The sequence below is a fragment of the Buteo buteo genome, chromosome 20, assembly GCF_964188355.1.
Source record: "Buteo buteo chromosome 20, bButBut1.hap1.1, whole genome shotgun sequence".
NCBI lineage: Eukaryota > Metazoa > Chordata > Aves > Accipitriformes > Accipitridae > Buteo > Buteo buteo.
In genome coordinates this window covers 23,831,815-23,847,415 of record NC_134190.1, presented here as the reverse complement: position 1 = coordinate 23,847,415, position 15,601 = coordinate 23,831,815, and the positions used below count along the sequence as shown (strand labels likewise).

The 15,601-nt window shown below is 48.3% G+C and overlaps 1 protein-coding gene across 3 annotated transcripts in view; it reads left to right on the top strand.

Moving 5' to 3' along the window:
* Positions 1-2,856: 2,856 nt before the first annotated feature.
* Positions 2,857-15,601, top strand: part of BASP1 (brain abundant membrane attached signal protein 1) — a 50,997-nt gene continuing 38,252 nt past the window's right edge. The window contains exon 1 of one of the 3 annotated variants that reach the window (XM_075052266.1): positions 2,857-3,086. The gene's annotated coding sequence lies outside the window, so the exon portion shown is untranslated. Of the gene's footprint in view, positions 3,087-4,418; positions 4,499-9,774; positions 9,865-15,601 lie in introns of those variants that run through there. The other 2 variants (XM_075052270.1, XM_075052269.1) reach the window with 2 other exon arrangements.

Here is a 15,601-nt window from a genome sequence, read left to right as displayed (position 1 = left end):
GGAGGTGCTCGTGAGAGGGATGGAGCGATGTTGGCAGGGCGGGAGGAGAAGAGCGGAGGTGGCCTCGTGAGAAGGACTTTGGGCTTGGGCTGCGGTGACGCTGGGCGAAGAGCCCTGGCTCGAGGCGACAAGGGGAGCTGGCTAAGAAGTGGGAGGGAGCTTGGGTGTTTGTCACAGCGCAGTGACAGCATGGATTTCGGAAAAGCAGGGAACTGATCCATTACACAGAAGGACCTGGATGTACCTGTGTTTGCAGACCAGACCTGGTTCTCCATCTTTTCGCAGATGTCTCTGTTCAGTGCTTTTTCTTCTTCCTGAAACCCACTTTTTCTTTCAATTCCTTAGGCATTTGAGGAAAAGGTGGGGATACTTTACACACCCTTAGTTACGACAAAGATGTTCAAACGCTGCTTAGAATCCCCGTTTGGATAAATGTATCGCATTTATCAAATGAGACATCCAGATATCTATGGTATCTTGATGCAGCAAAGTAACTAAAGGGAGCATTTGCTGAATTCTGAATATGGGGGGCTGTCCGGAGTACACAATTTAGCTTGTAGGTGTATTTAAAAAGAATACTAGCTGGTAAACCATGGCTATCATCTCAGCCCTCTAGCTGGTGAAAGTGGGAAACGGATCCAACCCCCTCTCTAATTGGTAGCAGGAATGACTATTTCCATGCCACTTTTGGTTGTACAGGCTTCCCCAAGCAATGACTCAGTACACACCTGGGAATTTTATTTCCTGGATATACTGGGAACCCTGTGTAGCTTGTCTTTCCCCTATCAGGTCAGATAGTGCTTGGCTCCATGCAGGTGAACTTCCACCGCCTAACCCACCTTCAAAGACAGGCTTAAATCCTGGCCGACTTCTTTCCCTCCGTTACATTATTTCACACTGGTTCTGCAGTGGTTGGGCAATTTTACAGGACAATCTCGAGGGTCGAAACGCCACGGTCCCACGGGCACTGTTAACCTTGAGTGCCCCTGCCCAGCCTAACCTGGGCCTTTGCCCCAGCCCTACCTGGGGTCCAGGACCCCATTTCAGCCCAGCCCAGGCCCCCAGTCCCCAACTAAGCTATTCCGTGGGCGTGCTGCCGCGCTCTGCCTGCCTCTGCCCTTAATTCCCGGCTACGTTTCGGACTCATCTTGCCTTGTTGCTTCTCTCCCGCCCTGCCTCACAGCGTGCCTCCGAAATAAAACCGGGGAGAGGGATTTTTCACCCCCCCCCCAGGACCTTGCAGCAGACCACCGACAGCCAGGCGCCGGCGTTACTGCTCCCCCTACAAGGGATGCTCCCGGGTGGACTCCCACTTGCCCAGGCTGCTCGGGGGCTGCCAGCCCCCACAGCCCCCCGTGGGGGGGGACACGGCATCCACGGGAGCAGCTTCCCCCCCACCCCCCTCCGAGAGCTGAGATGTGTCACGCTGCTGCCCCCCCCAGCCCCCCTTTTTCTTTTTTCCTCGATTACCCAATTTAACGGTAAATGCTGCTTGCCTCACCCGTGCGGTGCAGCAGCCCGTTACCGTGAGTGGGGAGATGTCGCGGGTGGGGTGGGGTGGGGGGTCAGGGGGGGTCCCCGCCTGCTCTCCCTCCCCCAGCTGCGGCAGGGCTGGGATGCTGCATTTGGGCAGGTGTGGCATGCAGCTGCAGAGCGAGGGTTAAACCACCGGGAAAAAAAAAAAAAAAGGAGATACGGAGGAGAATTAAGGAACAAAAATAATAAAAAAAGGGGAAAAGGCTGAAGCGAAGGTTTGGAAGGCTGGCGTGTGAAGATTTGCACGAAAACACGGGGAATTATCCCTGCAGTCGCCCGGGGAACCGTGCTCCCTCCTTCCCTCCACGCCCGGGGCTTTTGTGTGACCGCGGGGGGCAGCGGGGGGGGCTCCCACCGTGCCGCCCGCCTTTCCCTGACCCCCCCCCCCGCCCCGGCAGCAACCGGATGCTCGGCGCGGCCACGGGCTGCCCCCAATCCCCCCAATGTATTTTTCCTTGCCGGGTGGTTTTCACCGCCTTTTCCCATCAAGGGGCCCCCGGGGGGGCGGTGACATGTCCCGTCGTCCCCCCCCCGGAGCCAGCTGCCGGCCCGGCCGCCGTTCGGGGAGCAGAGGGCGCCCGAGCCCCGCGCATCCCCCGCCGCCGCCGCCGCCGGGCTCCCGCAGCGCGGAGCGGGGAAGGAGCGGGAGGCTCCGCCGCAGGGCGGGTCGTGCCCGGCGGTGGGGTTTGGGAAAGAGGTTGTAGGAGCGCCCGGGAGACATCCGTTCTCCTGAGGAAACGGGTTGCTTCCCTCTCTATTTTTTTTTTTTTTTTTGTTGGTCTTTTGTGTTTAACGGGCAGACCCCTCTCCTTAAGCGTGCCAAAAAGCATAAACGCCGGGGTTTTCCAACCTCTTCCGTGGGGGCTCCCCGAAAGGACCACACGTGTAGGCAGGCGGCTCCGCTTCCCTCGCAGCTTCCCAGCTCCACCGGGACCGGACCCCCCCCCCCGGGGGGGGGGGGGCACACAACCACCGAGCTCCCTGTTCGCTCCTCGCCGCCATCCTCCCTCTCTAAAATTTTTTATTTATTTTTTTTTCTTTTATTTTGGGGGGGGTGCTAAGGTTGCAAGGTGCATTTGGGGACCTCCACGCAAGTCGTGTGTGTGTGTCCCCCCCCCCCCGCAGCGTGCCAGGCTTATGTCGAAACCCTTGGGTCTGCGCGCCCCCTAAGCGCAAAAGGCGCGCAGCGCATCTCCCGCCTGCAAAATAAATAAATAAAGCGCGTGTGGCTTTTGAACTGCCCACAGACTGTCACAGAGAGGAAAAAAAAAAAAAAAAAAAAAGGGGGGTGTGCGTGTGAGGAGGGGGGGGGGTGGGAGGGAAAGAGGGAGGGGGGAGAGAGAGAGAGTGAGAAATGCAGAGGCAGCAGCCGCGGTAGCGGCGGCATTGCTCCAGCAGGCACCAGTCACTCCAGTCCCGGCGAGCGAGCTGGGGAGAGGCGCAGCGCTGCCAGCGGGGCGAGCGGGCTCTGGGGGGGGTACCCGGGACTCTCTTTGTGACACCCCAGCACAGAAACACACAGAGGGGGGAGCGAGGAAAACCCTAAAAAGGTAAGAAGCGGTGTATGTCGCTTATTGCGGTATTTAGGTAGCAGATCTCGGGAGCTTTGGCGATTTTGATCGGGTCCCCCCCCCCCCCCCCCCACACACATCACCACCAGCACCGTCCCCGTGGTGTTTGGGATGGGGGGAGAGGGGAGTGGGGGGGGTTGGATGGGGAAGAGCGGGGAGAGAATTGGGCGCGTTTTTTTAGGAATATCGCTGCGGGGAGCTCGATTCCTCGAGAGGGAAACCGGCCCCGGAGCGGATTCGAGGGACAAAATGGACTGAAAGGCAATTTCGTGAAATTTAAATGCCCGATAAGCCTTTCTTGGGGGGGTGGCGGTGGGTGTGGTGGGGATAATAGTCATTTATGCCCAATTTCTTGTCGGTGCCTTGAGCCTGTTTCCAAAAGGAGCCTGCTTAAAAAAAAAAAACAAACCACCACAATGATAATTATAAATAAAACCCCTAAAGAACAAACCACCCCCCCCAAAAGCCCCCCAAATGAAGCGAAGCGCTGGGAGAAGAAAACCCACCGCGCTAGGAAGATGGAGGGGGGGGCGGTGGTGCAGGGAGGCGCCGGGGAAGGGGGAACGTGTGTGGGGGGGGGTGCAGGCGGCTTGCGTGGGGGTGTTCGGCGGGGGGCTCGGCTCCCGGTGCCGGGCTGCGGGTGGAGGGGGGTGGTGGTGGTGGTGGGGGTGCGGTGCCGGCAACAATGCGATTGTTCTCGGTGAAGGAGCGGCGCTGCCTTCGCGGTCACGCGTGTGCGTGGACGCGGCGGCGATTCGGATCCCTGCTTTTGGCGGGGGCGTTATGCCAAGGGTTTGGGTTTTTTTTTTGGGGGGGGGGGTCGGTTACCCGAATCCCACCCGGGCGGGGGCTACGAACCGGCCGTCAAAAAAACCCATAGGGACGGCCGCCGCTCCCCTCACCGCGCCTGCCTCATGAATATTCATCGAACGCCGCCCCCCCTCACAAATCCCCCCCCCTCGCCCCACGACATTTTTTATCTCCCCCCCCCCCGCCCCCGCCTCGCCGTGCCCCCCACGCACACGCGTGCCTTTGCCAACGCGCCTCCCGCGAGGAACTTTCCCCCTGCCCCGCCTCACGGTGGGGGAGAAGGGGACCCCCCACCACCACCCCCCCCCTCCTGTCAGGCCGGGTGGGCGCCCCACGGGGGCCGATGGCCGGCGCGGAGGGCGCGGTGCGGCGGGTTGTGGGAGGGACGCCCCTGCCCGCGCCTTTGTCTCTGCCCCGCGCATGCGCGGAGGCGGGGGCGGGGATGGGGCGGCGGAACAAAGGCGCCGCCGCCACCCCCGGGACGCCGCTCCCCTCCCAGCCCCGCGCCCCCCCCTCGCCCCCGGCCTTGCCGGGGCACGCCGAGACCTTCCGGAGTCCGCGCTGCGCCCGGCTTAGCTTCGGTATCGGGCTAGCGGACCCCCCCCCCCGTCGCCTCGCTGAGGCAAAGTGGGGCGGTTTTTTTGAAGGGAAAAAGCAGTTTTGGGGGGGCGGTGCGGGAAAAGGGGGAGCCGGGGGGGGGGGGCCTCTACAGCAGCGCGGGAGCGGTCCGTGGGTCCTTCGGGTCAGGGAGGGGACGTGGGGGCCACGGGAAGCTGCCACGCCGTGGGGACGTGTCTGCTGCCGGGCTCTGTCTTGGGTGGGGGGGACACACACGGGACACTCGTGCTCTGCTGAAGCATCTCCCTCAGCCCAGGGGATGCAGGCTTTCAAGAGGAAGATTTTTTTTTTAATTTTTTTTTTTTAAATTTTTTTGTCTGTGCGTTGGTGCGACATCTTGAGATCTCTTTTGTTCGAATTGTTGCATCTCGCTGCTGGCATCGGTGCGCGTTCCTCCTCCTCCGCCCCTTTTCCTTCCCCGCAGATGCTCTTGTCCAAATCGAGGATGCGTGTCTCTCTGTAGGGTGAGCGTGCTTAAGCCTGTTGGAAGTAGATAATTTTGTAAGCCAACGACTGGTGGTTTCTGAACAGAGACGACTGGGGTGTTTGTCCAGCTGGACGTAAAGGCGACAAAAGAGTACTGCAAGTGGGCTCCTCAAGAGAGGATGGCAGTGGGTTTTATTCCTTCCCCTCTAGGGTGGGGAACATCGGCTGGAAAACATAGACCCCAAGGACTCTCACATTGTGATTTTTGGGTATTTCCAGTGCTTTCAGTTAAGGTCCCTTCTGAAGAAGTGCTGCCATCAGAGCCCTAAAATCTGTCTTAACGTGCCCTCTCGGCAACACGTAGTCCAGTGGCCAGGCTTTGAACACCGAGGGTTTTTTATTTCCCCAGTGTAGCTGTTCCCCGTGAAGCAGGGGAGCAGCGCGAGCGTGGGGTGGGAGTGCCGCACCGGGGGAAGATGCGGCATCTGCTGCTCCTGCCGTCTCCAGCGGAGATACCTTGACCCGCACCATCCTTTTGTATTCAGGGCGTTTCTGAGAATTTTGGGCAGACCCTCGGAGCTTTAGGCAGGGGAGGGAAGAAGTAAGGGCATGGCCAAAGGTTTGTGCGCTTGCTGTCCCTACTCGTTGTCTCGCAGAACTTCCTCATAGGAGGGAGAAGCTTTGCTTTGTGATCTTCCTACCTACTGGGTTGTATGCAGTGAATATTTTCTTTTTGTCTGGGTTAGTTTCACTGGAGAGCGCCAGCTCTGGTCTGCGGATGGAATACACCCAAAGTGATGGGAAATTTGTGGTGGCTCTGCCTATTCTTGTATGCTTCATGTATGAAATAGCCAATTGTGTAATTCGGGGAAATTGTACGTAGCTGCCAAAAAGCAATCATGCAGCGTTTTCTTCTGTTTGTATGAACCTCTGAGCTTATCATATCCAGTTAAAATAAAATCAACATTAAAAGGTAAAACTGGTAAAATTACTCCTCCAGTTATTGCATGAACAATGATCAGGTGCTTTTTTTTTTTTTTTTTCTTTTTTTTCCCCCTCTTTTTCCATGCTGCTTTGCATTTGAAATGCAACACCCACTGAAGCAACCTGGAGATAAAAGGTTGATCTATTCCAGGCAGTGGCACGCCTTTGGAGCATACCCTTCCCCTGAGATTGTAGAGTGTGCATGCCCCACAATTTCAGAACCGTCTCTAGAGCTACCTCTAGTCCTTAAGTATTTTGATCTTTCAACGTCAAGTCTCTGGAATAAATTGTATTTTCCCAGTGAATCTTCTTGTGTTCTGCTGTGTTCCACTGGTAGCTTTGCCCCATGCAGTGAACCATGCAGTCCTTCAGCAGAGCCTCCTGTGTACAGGACGGCTGCCGTCTGAGCAATGCTAAATTCTTCCCTCGAGCAGGCATCCACCCATGCCCCCATGGGGTACACTGAGGGACAGAAGCTGGTTGCAGGGCAGAAACAGTCCTTCCCATGAAATCTTGGGAGACTTCTGTGTGGCTACATTTTCAGGCATTCAGCTACCATTGAGCTACTCATTATTTGGAAGCTTGCCATTGAAAGCTGTTTTTGCACCAATTTTGAAAGCAAGAATTTCAGAATATTCCCTTTTTCTCCCCCCCCCCCCCCCCCCCCCCCCATCTGCAAGAAGAGGATGCTGCATTTGTATGTACACATTTGTGCAGAAATCCCAGGTCTTGATTTAGGTCTGTAGGTGTAAATGTGGTGTCCTTGGGTGCACTGTAAATTAAATGGCTAAAATCTGAGTTCTTCAAATAAGATAACTGGATGCTATTCAAATATAACGAAGAGTTATCAACCAACATTCAAGGCCCTACCTTCTCTCCTACGAGGGTAGTAAAGGCAGGCCATTTTGAAGTACTGTACAGATGCATTGAGACAACTAAAGGAAGAAAACTTAGGAGGGGCTTGGGTTGTTTCTTCTATGTCAATCAAGAATGACAAGAATGAGGTAACAACTAGAGAAATCAAAGAAATTCCTGAAAGCATTAGGGACTTGAAAATAGAAACCATATGCAGCATAATAGAGGTTTCATGCATTAGTAGGAAACGCTTTCAAGATTTAAAAAAATGCAGGGGGAAGAAGGGGGGAAACACCTTGTGCAGAGTGAAAAGGACTTTAAAGTCCTCTCTACAGCATCATCTATCTCCCAGCTGTCTGTCTTAAAAGTGTGATGCCAGCTATGCTTCTTCCTTCAAGATGGAGACATGCGGTTAGTATAAAAATGTATCAGTTGGTTATTTGATATGAAAATTCATAGGTTTAAAATAGAAACTGATTGATAGCAACACGATTCCTCATACATGAAAGATTCCTGACTTGCCAGAATCAGAAAAGAAAATCCTTTGACTTTCTTCAGCACACCAATAAATGTAAAGAGATACTGATTTGTAACACATGTGGAATGGTCAGGCTTTGCCTGGGAGCAAGATGTGTAGTAATTCCCTCTTAAGTATAGTTAATGGAATTTAACTCTGAGGAAACAGTTTTATTAATAAAAACCTTCTGTCTCAGGATATAAATCAGAGGCCGATCTCTTTTGATGTGTTTGGTATTGTGTTCTGCAGAATAGAAATTAAGTAGGCTCTATAGTTGATCTGACTTGTGGGGTATAGGCTGCCAAGTACCTCACCAGTGCTGTAGTGTTGGGAAAGCCACATGCTTTTTAGTCACATGTTGCATAGTTTAGATTTTAGTCTGGTAAGTAGTGCCACATATGATTATGATCTGCTGATCCGGGGACTTTTTTGGTATATTATTTTTTTTTTCTTACCCTGTAGGAATTTGAATGTCTTTTCAAAAGATTTAATTTTATGTATGCTGCCCTAGCAGTTGCTCAGAGCAGCACGCACTTGGTACTTAATGTAAACCGTAGGACTGATGGTATGAGCTTCACTTTGAATAGATACTTGCTGTCCTTACGAAGGATTCAACACTGTGTAATAAGTATTGGGCCTTAACCACTCTACCTTTTGCTGCTTGTAAAGGTGTGCTGGTGGACGCTTGCTAATGATGTCGTGATGGTGGTTGTAGTACCGATGCATTGGCATGAAGAGGATGTGAATGCAATGTTGAAGCATAACCTTTTACTCCAGACAATAAGACGAGTAACTGTAATGTCAAAGCTTCCCATAAGATTAATTTTAATGGTAGAAATCTCTGCCATCATGACTCTACATGACAAATGGAAGGCACTTCTGTACAAATAGTAAAATCGGGGGGCTGCTGGCCATTTCCTGTTTCAGTAGTCCTTAAATACTCAATAGGAGGCAGAGCATAACCCCTGCAGAAGGGTAGAGCCTGGTTTTGGTTTGTGAATTTCTTTTCTGTGGTTACTGTTTTCCTTAGGTAATTGGTTGGTGAAGGAGGGGCTCATATTCAAAATTACGGCTTGATGTTATTAACTGTTTTAGGATGAAGTAGAAGGTGATCCCATAGCAGGATGCTGTACATGTGCATCTGCTAGACAAATTTAAGATAATTGCTCAACTATGGAGAGGAAATGAAGCAAAGTTAGACAAAACCAAGAATGGATCAACAATAATAGAACTGATACATGTCTCTCTCATCTAACTACCTTAGAAAAGCACGTGCAAACCAAGCGCAAATCAGGATGTAGAAAACAGGGAAAACCCAGTTGCAAACATGTAATTAACACAGAAGAGTCAAACTATGAGAAACCCTTTGGTACATCTGTTTGTCCAAGATAGACGGGAGCCTCAGAACTGCTACATCAGCTTCCTGTAATCATCCTTCCTCAAAGTGGTAGAGCACGTCATACGGGGGGGGAAGAAACAAAACCAAAACAGGCTAGGGGTGGTATAAAACTAGGAGTCTGGAAAGGGAGAGGGTGAAACCTGTCACGGCTAGATGCGGTGCTCAGATGGTTTCGGCATTCCCCATTCATAGGCAAAATTTCCTGTTGCTTGTATTTTGGCCGGCACTGGTAAGTGCGTGATTGACTTCTGCTACTAGTTGTGCCGAGCTGGTGGGAGGAAGCAAATTCAGTGAGCTCTGAGGTGGTGAAAACTGCTCTTTTGGGTTTCCTGCCATCACCACAAAAGCTGAGGCAAACGGGGAAGATGTGCTGGCTGCGCTACCCAGCAGGTTTCCGAACCAGATGGGCTGAGAGAGTGGGACTCGTTCTCCTCCAGCAGCATTGCTCGGCCCTCTGTGCCAGCTCTGCACCAGTGAACGTACAGCCTGCGCTGGGAATAGCTGCTCTCACTGGGGAGTGGGTGAAAGCTGCCTGTTGACTCTTGCTTTCCTTTTCCAATCTACAAGCCCCGTGAAGCAAGGGAGACAGCAGCTCCCCAGAGCGTAAAAATGAAAATCTGGCCAGATTTTCCAGGCTTTTCCATTCCATACTTTGCTCGAGACTGAGTAGAGCGCAGTGTTGGTTTGTAGGTTCGTTTCACTAGGAGCTTGCACTAGGAGCACGTGAGGCCTCTGTAGTGTACCCGAGTGCTCAGGATAGCCCCATAGCCTATAATTCAAGGGCCTAAATTAGCAGACCAAAGCAAATGTGGAAACTCTTTCCCTGTTTGCGGCTCATACATGCTCTGCATAACTCCAGCATTCATAGCGAAGAGCATCCTGCTGGCTCTAGAAAGCTGCATGTAGACTGTGAGAGTTCAAGGACAGTGGCAAGTTGTCCATGCAGACAATTCTTTCTGATGGAGCTGGTATCATTCACAGGGAAGGATTTTGGTGAGATGGATTTATTCGTTCTCTGTTTCTGTACACTGTTCCCTTTTCTTATTCCCTACCCTCAGAGAGCTTCACCTTGAAGAAAACCATCCCACAGTGCAGAGGTACCAGCAGAACCCCTTTTAAGCTGCTTGTGGCCATCTGACGTTCCACCGGTATTGTACATTTTAATGATTTCCTCAGTGCTAGTTTCCCTAGGTGATATTTAGAGGAACATTCAGCTTTCGGCATAGCGGCGCGTGCTTTACATCCAGTCGCCTTGAACTGATGACATTGCCTTAATGAATAATACTTTTAGAACCAAGCTAAGTAAGAGCTGCCATGTGCACTGAAATACGATAGCTCACCCAAGTGTACTCTTTTCCCATGCATGTAATATTGAATAAAAGCTTCAAAAGAGCTCAAGAAAACTGATATTATGGTAGTTTTTTATAAGCATGAGAATAATTATTCGGTCACTGGAAGTTCAGCTGTCATCCTCTTCTGTGGATGAGTCAGTGACTGACAGATTCAGGAGCAATTTACTGATGGTGATGGCAAGAGCAATGTGGCACTCCTCATGGTGTCTCAGTCCTGACTGAGCAGTACACTGTATTGGCAATCCACTACGGCACAATGTCTTGGAAGTGGCCTTCAGTGCTGAGGTAGCTTCTGTTACCGAGGCTTCAAACTATACTGCAAATCAGCTACAGGTGTTTTTATAAACATGTCTTGAAACCATGCTGTCACCAAGGCATTATGGAGAAAAACAAACATACCAGTCAACAAATGACAAATATAATGGATCTCCCTTGCCTGAAGCAGGATAAATATTGTGTCTTTAAATACTTGCCATCTCTGCTCTAACTTGGAGTTGATACCTGGAGGTTGGTGTTGAGGGAAAGGAACTGGCTTTGCACGCTCCCCCACAGCTATTGACTGTGTGAGGCAAGAGACTGAATATCCGAGTCCCTCACCGCCTACAACACAGAGGTGGTAGGGAGCGAAGGAAGTTCCGCACTGACAGATTTGTGGTTCAGGAAGAAAGTCTGTCCAGGAGTTTGCTGTGAAACAGTGGCAGTAAATTTACAGTCTGAGAATAGAAAAATTTATCTCAGCAGCTTTTTTTTTTTTTCCTTTCTACTTAAAAACCAAAGTTTTTTGGCACATTTGCTCCTGATTAAAGAAGCCATTGAATACTCTTCTTGATATCAACTTTGTATTCTAGCATGTTGGGATATACCTTATTATCTCTGCACATATTTCTAAATGTGTCACACTAAAAAAAACCCTGGTGTCTTCAAGCTAACTCTGACTCTGTATCCTTCCTTGCCATGTCCGTGTAGATCATTTGCTTCAATTAAATAATCACAACTGCTTATGTTGCAGTACCCCTTGGTTATCCTCTCTAGAAGTCCCCATTTTCCGCTGTGAACTAACTCAACCTATTTCAGAGAACACCTTGTTAATCATACACTAAACATGTAATATGTGCATTAGGAGGTATCCAGGACGCAGTAAGATGTCATAAGGTTAAGTGTGTACGGTCATTCCTGTGTAGTCCAAAACAGGGATATGAGAACAGAACCACTTATTGCAAAACTTTAATTCCAAACTCTGAAATGAATGTTACTAGACCCCAACTGTTTGCATGGGTATGGCTCCCAAATCTAGATGCTCACTAGAGTGAGATGATATCAACATGAGAACTTGATCTTAAACAAAGTTTTATGCAAATCCTGTAACAATGTGGAAATCTCGGAGCTCTGCCAGCCAAAAGCATTCAACACTTTTACCTTCTTATCACTTGAAGAAATATTAATGAGATTTCTCCTTCTGCTGACTGAGAGGGAATAGAATTTTTTCCTCTTTACATGGTGGTTTAGTTTTAAGCAAAACTGGCACTTGACCAAATGAAAAAAAACCCACCCCAAAACCTAAAAACCTGTATGTGATAGCTTGCGTTGTCAGTCTTATTTTCAAGAAGAACTAGATTTGTTTGATTCCTGTAGGACATGAAACAAATTGCTGCAAGATCATAATTAAACTACATTAGTGAGTTACAAAACCTTCCAAAACACACTTTTAGGGGAAACATTTGCTATTATAATAGACAAAGCTTGTCTGTCAAGCTGTGGCTTTGCTGGGCTACATATTGCATAAAGGCCAGTAGCGGTCACAGTCATACTGGCCTGAGTTGCTTCCATAGAGAAACCTTTGGATCCACTTCTAATTGCTTGAGATTTTCATTGTGTCCAAATAAAGCACAACATCTATAAATGATGGAGGCAACAACATGATTGCTGTGCAAATTCATTATGAATGCCATCAGGATGAGTGCCCTGTTCAGGCCAAATGAGTTCATGATGGCAAATATATATGCCTTTTTTCTGAAGTACAAGTTTGTCGCTACAGATAGAGTGAAGACACAAAATAGCCTTTGGTCGCTGTGGAGGGTCCCCAAGTAGAGGGCCAGAGAACTGAAGTGGATTGATTTAGATCATCTCCTGTACGCTGAGCTCCTAAAAAAGACCAAAAAACTCAAAGGAAATTATTTTCATTAGAATTACAACTAGTCATCTCAGTTAATTAACTCCTTAAACAGAGAAAACTTACAGCGATGAGAGAACCGAAATAACAGATAAAAGGTTTATTCACAGCCCGATCTCTGCCCATGAGCCCTTGCAAGTTTCAAATACTAATGTTGGTTTCAAGTACGCAGGGGTTTTCTGCATTGGAGCAAATTTCCACGGTCCTCCCTGGTCCCAAACTTCCTTCCCCACACCTTTGGGGTCTGCCTGTGGGTCTGCTACGTGCTCCTCGCAGCGTTTTTCCAGTTTTGTTTCCAAGATGCAGGTTGCCGGCTTGAATCTTTTGCCTGTCTCACCCTGCCGTCTTTGGAAACCTTCTCTCTTCTGAGCAGCCTCAGGGACTCCTGCGGGGAAGGAGCTCCTCTGGCCGCTCGGCCTTCTCAAAACAAAGAAATAAAATGAGACTGTCCGCAGGAGCCTTCTGTGCCGTCGTGCGAGCACAGTGGCTTTGGTGGGACCGCGTCCGTGGGGCACACGCCGTCTGAAGTGCCAGTCATCGGCTGCTGTGCTAATGATGGTCGTTGACTCCCTGCACTGGAAAGGAGACCAAATAGCTAACTTAATTATTACAAATGCCCTGTTGTATCTTAATTAATCTAGCCATATGATTCTGGTTCCCTGATCTAATTAGCTAGGGAGATAGTTAAATAAAACTTTCATGTATCTAGGCACATTTAGCTATTCGTGGTTAAATCTGCTCATGGTTCCTAAGAGACTATATTTCAAAGCTATGGAGTCGCAGCCGGGAATACTGCCCAGCTGCCCTTCATCTGAAATAAAAATACAGAGTTCACCTTAATTAACATGGTGGAATAATTTTTTGTGTTAACAATACACCTCCTAAGTAATAAAAATGTTAAAGCCTTTCATGGGAACAAGGAGGCATCTTACTCTGTTCTGCCACTAAGGAGTAGCAAGTAACTGTGTTGTACACAAGAAATGGGATTTCCGCTCTTTGAGTAGATAAACGTAACTTTAGATTGTATGTGGAAAATATTTGCCCTTTGCTCTGTAATAGATGGAAGATGGTCAGTAACCTGAGTTAAAATAATCTGTATAATTTGAAATGAATAAGTCAGAGTAAAAATTCCTTGTCCATGGAGGCATTTCTAAAAAAGACTGTATGTGGTAACCATAAAGGATATGTGATCAGAATTACCATAAAGAAGATTTTGTTGACCAGAAAGGGACAACAAGAATAACAGAGGTCCACTTCTTAGTTGTGCTAAGCATTTGCTACCAAAATAGAACAAATTGCCTTTTAACTGTCCTAAAATGGACATCTAAGAATTTCCTTTCATGTACTATGCGTTGAACGTTTAAAGATATTTCTTGCATGGGTCATATGCCACATAAAAGAGATACTGTTCAAGTGGTAAACAATGAGAGTGATCAAACGGGACCTATGAAAGGGAAAAATGAACACATTGGTTTTGTGGAGTATAAAGAAGAGAATGATCATTTTAAGAAGAGGTAAGAGGGTAACCAGTAAGAGGGTAACCACTTAAATGACACTTATTCTGCCTTGGGGCAAGAAGAGGGACTGTCTAGACTTCTCTTGAGGTCCCTTCCAGCCCTATGGTTTGTGGGACCAGGCACACGGGAGACCTTTGGAGTGAGCTTGTTCTTGAGTGCAGAAAAATTAGTTTAGTTGAAACACAATCATTCCCAAGCATACTAATTTATTGGCAGTATGTCTGAGTTCTGTTAAAATAGAGAACAAAAGGTAAACCCTCTGCTAATATGCTTTATGGGCATGGTATATGCTAGAAAGAAATATACAAGTAAGGCTTTTCCAGAGCTGGCAAGAGGAGATTTAATGTCTTGATGCTGAAGAGCAGAGCTTCTTAAACAGAGATTTCTCATAGCACTTTGGACAGAATTCCTGAAATGTGCTGTAAGTTTGAGGCCATTCTTCAAACTGGGGCTGCGCGACAAGAAGGGGAGTAAAGCTTGCAAAAATGATTGAGGCTTTTCACTTTCAAAATTTTATTTCAAGATGGTGATTTGTAGTCATGTGGGTAGGTTTGAAAATTTTACTCTGTAAGCTCAGGGTGAAATTTTGTGACTGCAGCTGAGGACCGCTGTGTAATACTGATTGGTATAACACTAGGATGCCTTTTGTTACTTAATCTATAGGCTGCAGAGACATTTGTTGGGTTGTTCCACAGATGAGTGGAGAATCTAACTGTGTAACAAAGGCTATACACACGTTTTCAACACATGGTTGCTCAAACTTAATGGCATAATAACAATAGCTTTGAAGGTTAAGCCTGACATAAATTAGGCTCATTTCTAAAGAAATCCTTGGTGTGTATTCATAAATGGTTTTGAATAGACTTAATGTTTAGCTGAACAAATATCTTTGTGCAGTCTATCTTTTGTGTGCAGGTGGGCAGCTGCTGTCGAAGTTCCTGGTTCCATACCAGGGGCTATCCACGCCACGGCTACTTTGGACTATGTGTTTGAAATCAATCAACCTTTTTGTACCTGAGGGCAACCTGAGATTTATAAAGTTTCTATGTATGCTTACTGGGCATAGTGTTGTGCTCTTAAGAAGCGCTTGCAGGATTTGTACGTATGTTTCTGTTTAATGAACCAGATTCTTGACTAGCTGCCCATATCTTGGTGTTATTAGAGATGAGGAAATGCTCACCTTCGTTTAGCTGCTAATTGTTAGATTATTCAGTGACGTACGGATTTTGAGCCATGCACAACAGTGTATTGGCATTCTCTGAAGCGAATCTCTCAATGAGGGAGGCACGTTTGGGAGCAGAACTAGAGTTGTGGGCTTGATTCTGGTTTTATTTACGTCGCCGATCAGTGAGTATTTGCTTTGAATCTAACTGAGTTGTACTAATAAAGGCAGAGCTGTGAGCTGCTAGAATTCCACGGTGGTTTGGATGGTAGGGTGGGCAGTACCCATTGGGTCTGATGCTCTTATGTGATATAACAGTGCTCGTGTTTGCAATCGCAACATGTAAGCATTTCCCAAAACATTAAATCCCGGTGTTCTGTCATCTGTCTGCTTTTCTTCATGACTTCGTCATTGGTTCTATTAAGAAAGTAATGGTAGGTTAATTTGGATAGTATCGATGTTGAGGGCGAGTTTCGTACTGCCTGAAGAGGAAGAAGGTTTATCTTTGTAGAAGGTAAGTGTGTGCAGCAGTGCAGTCTTCATGTTGAGTACATAGGTCAGAAAAACATATGCGTGAAGTTAGGATTATTTTGGTCAGAGACAAAATCTCTGACATTGGGTCTTATTACTATTAATAAGCTCATATAAACTGGCACAAAGGGCTGCAGAATAGTCTGTAGAGCA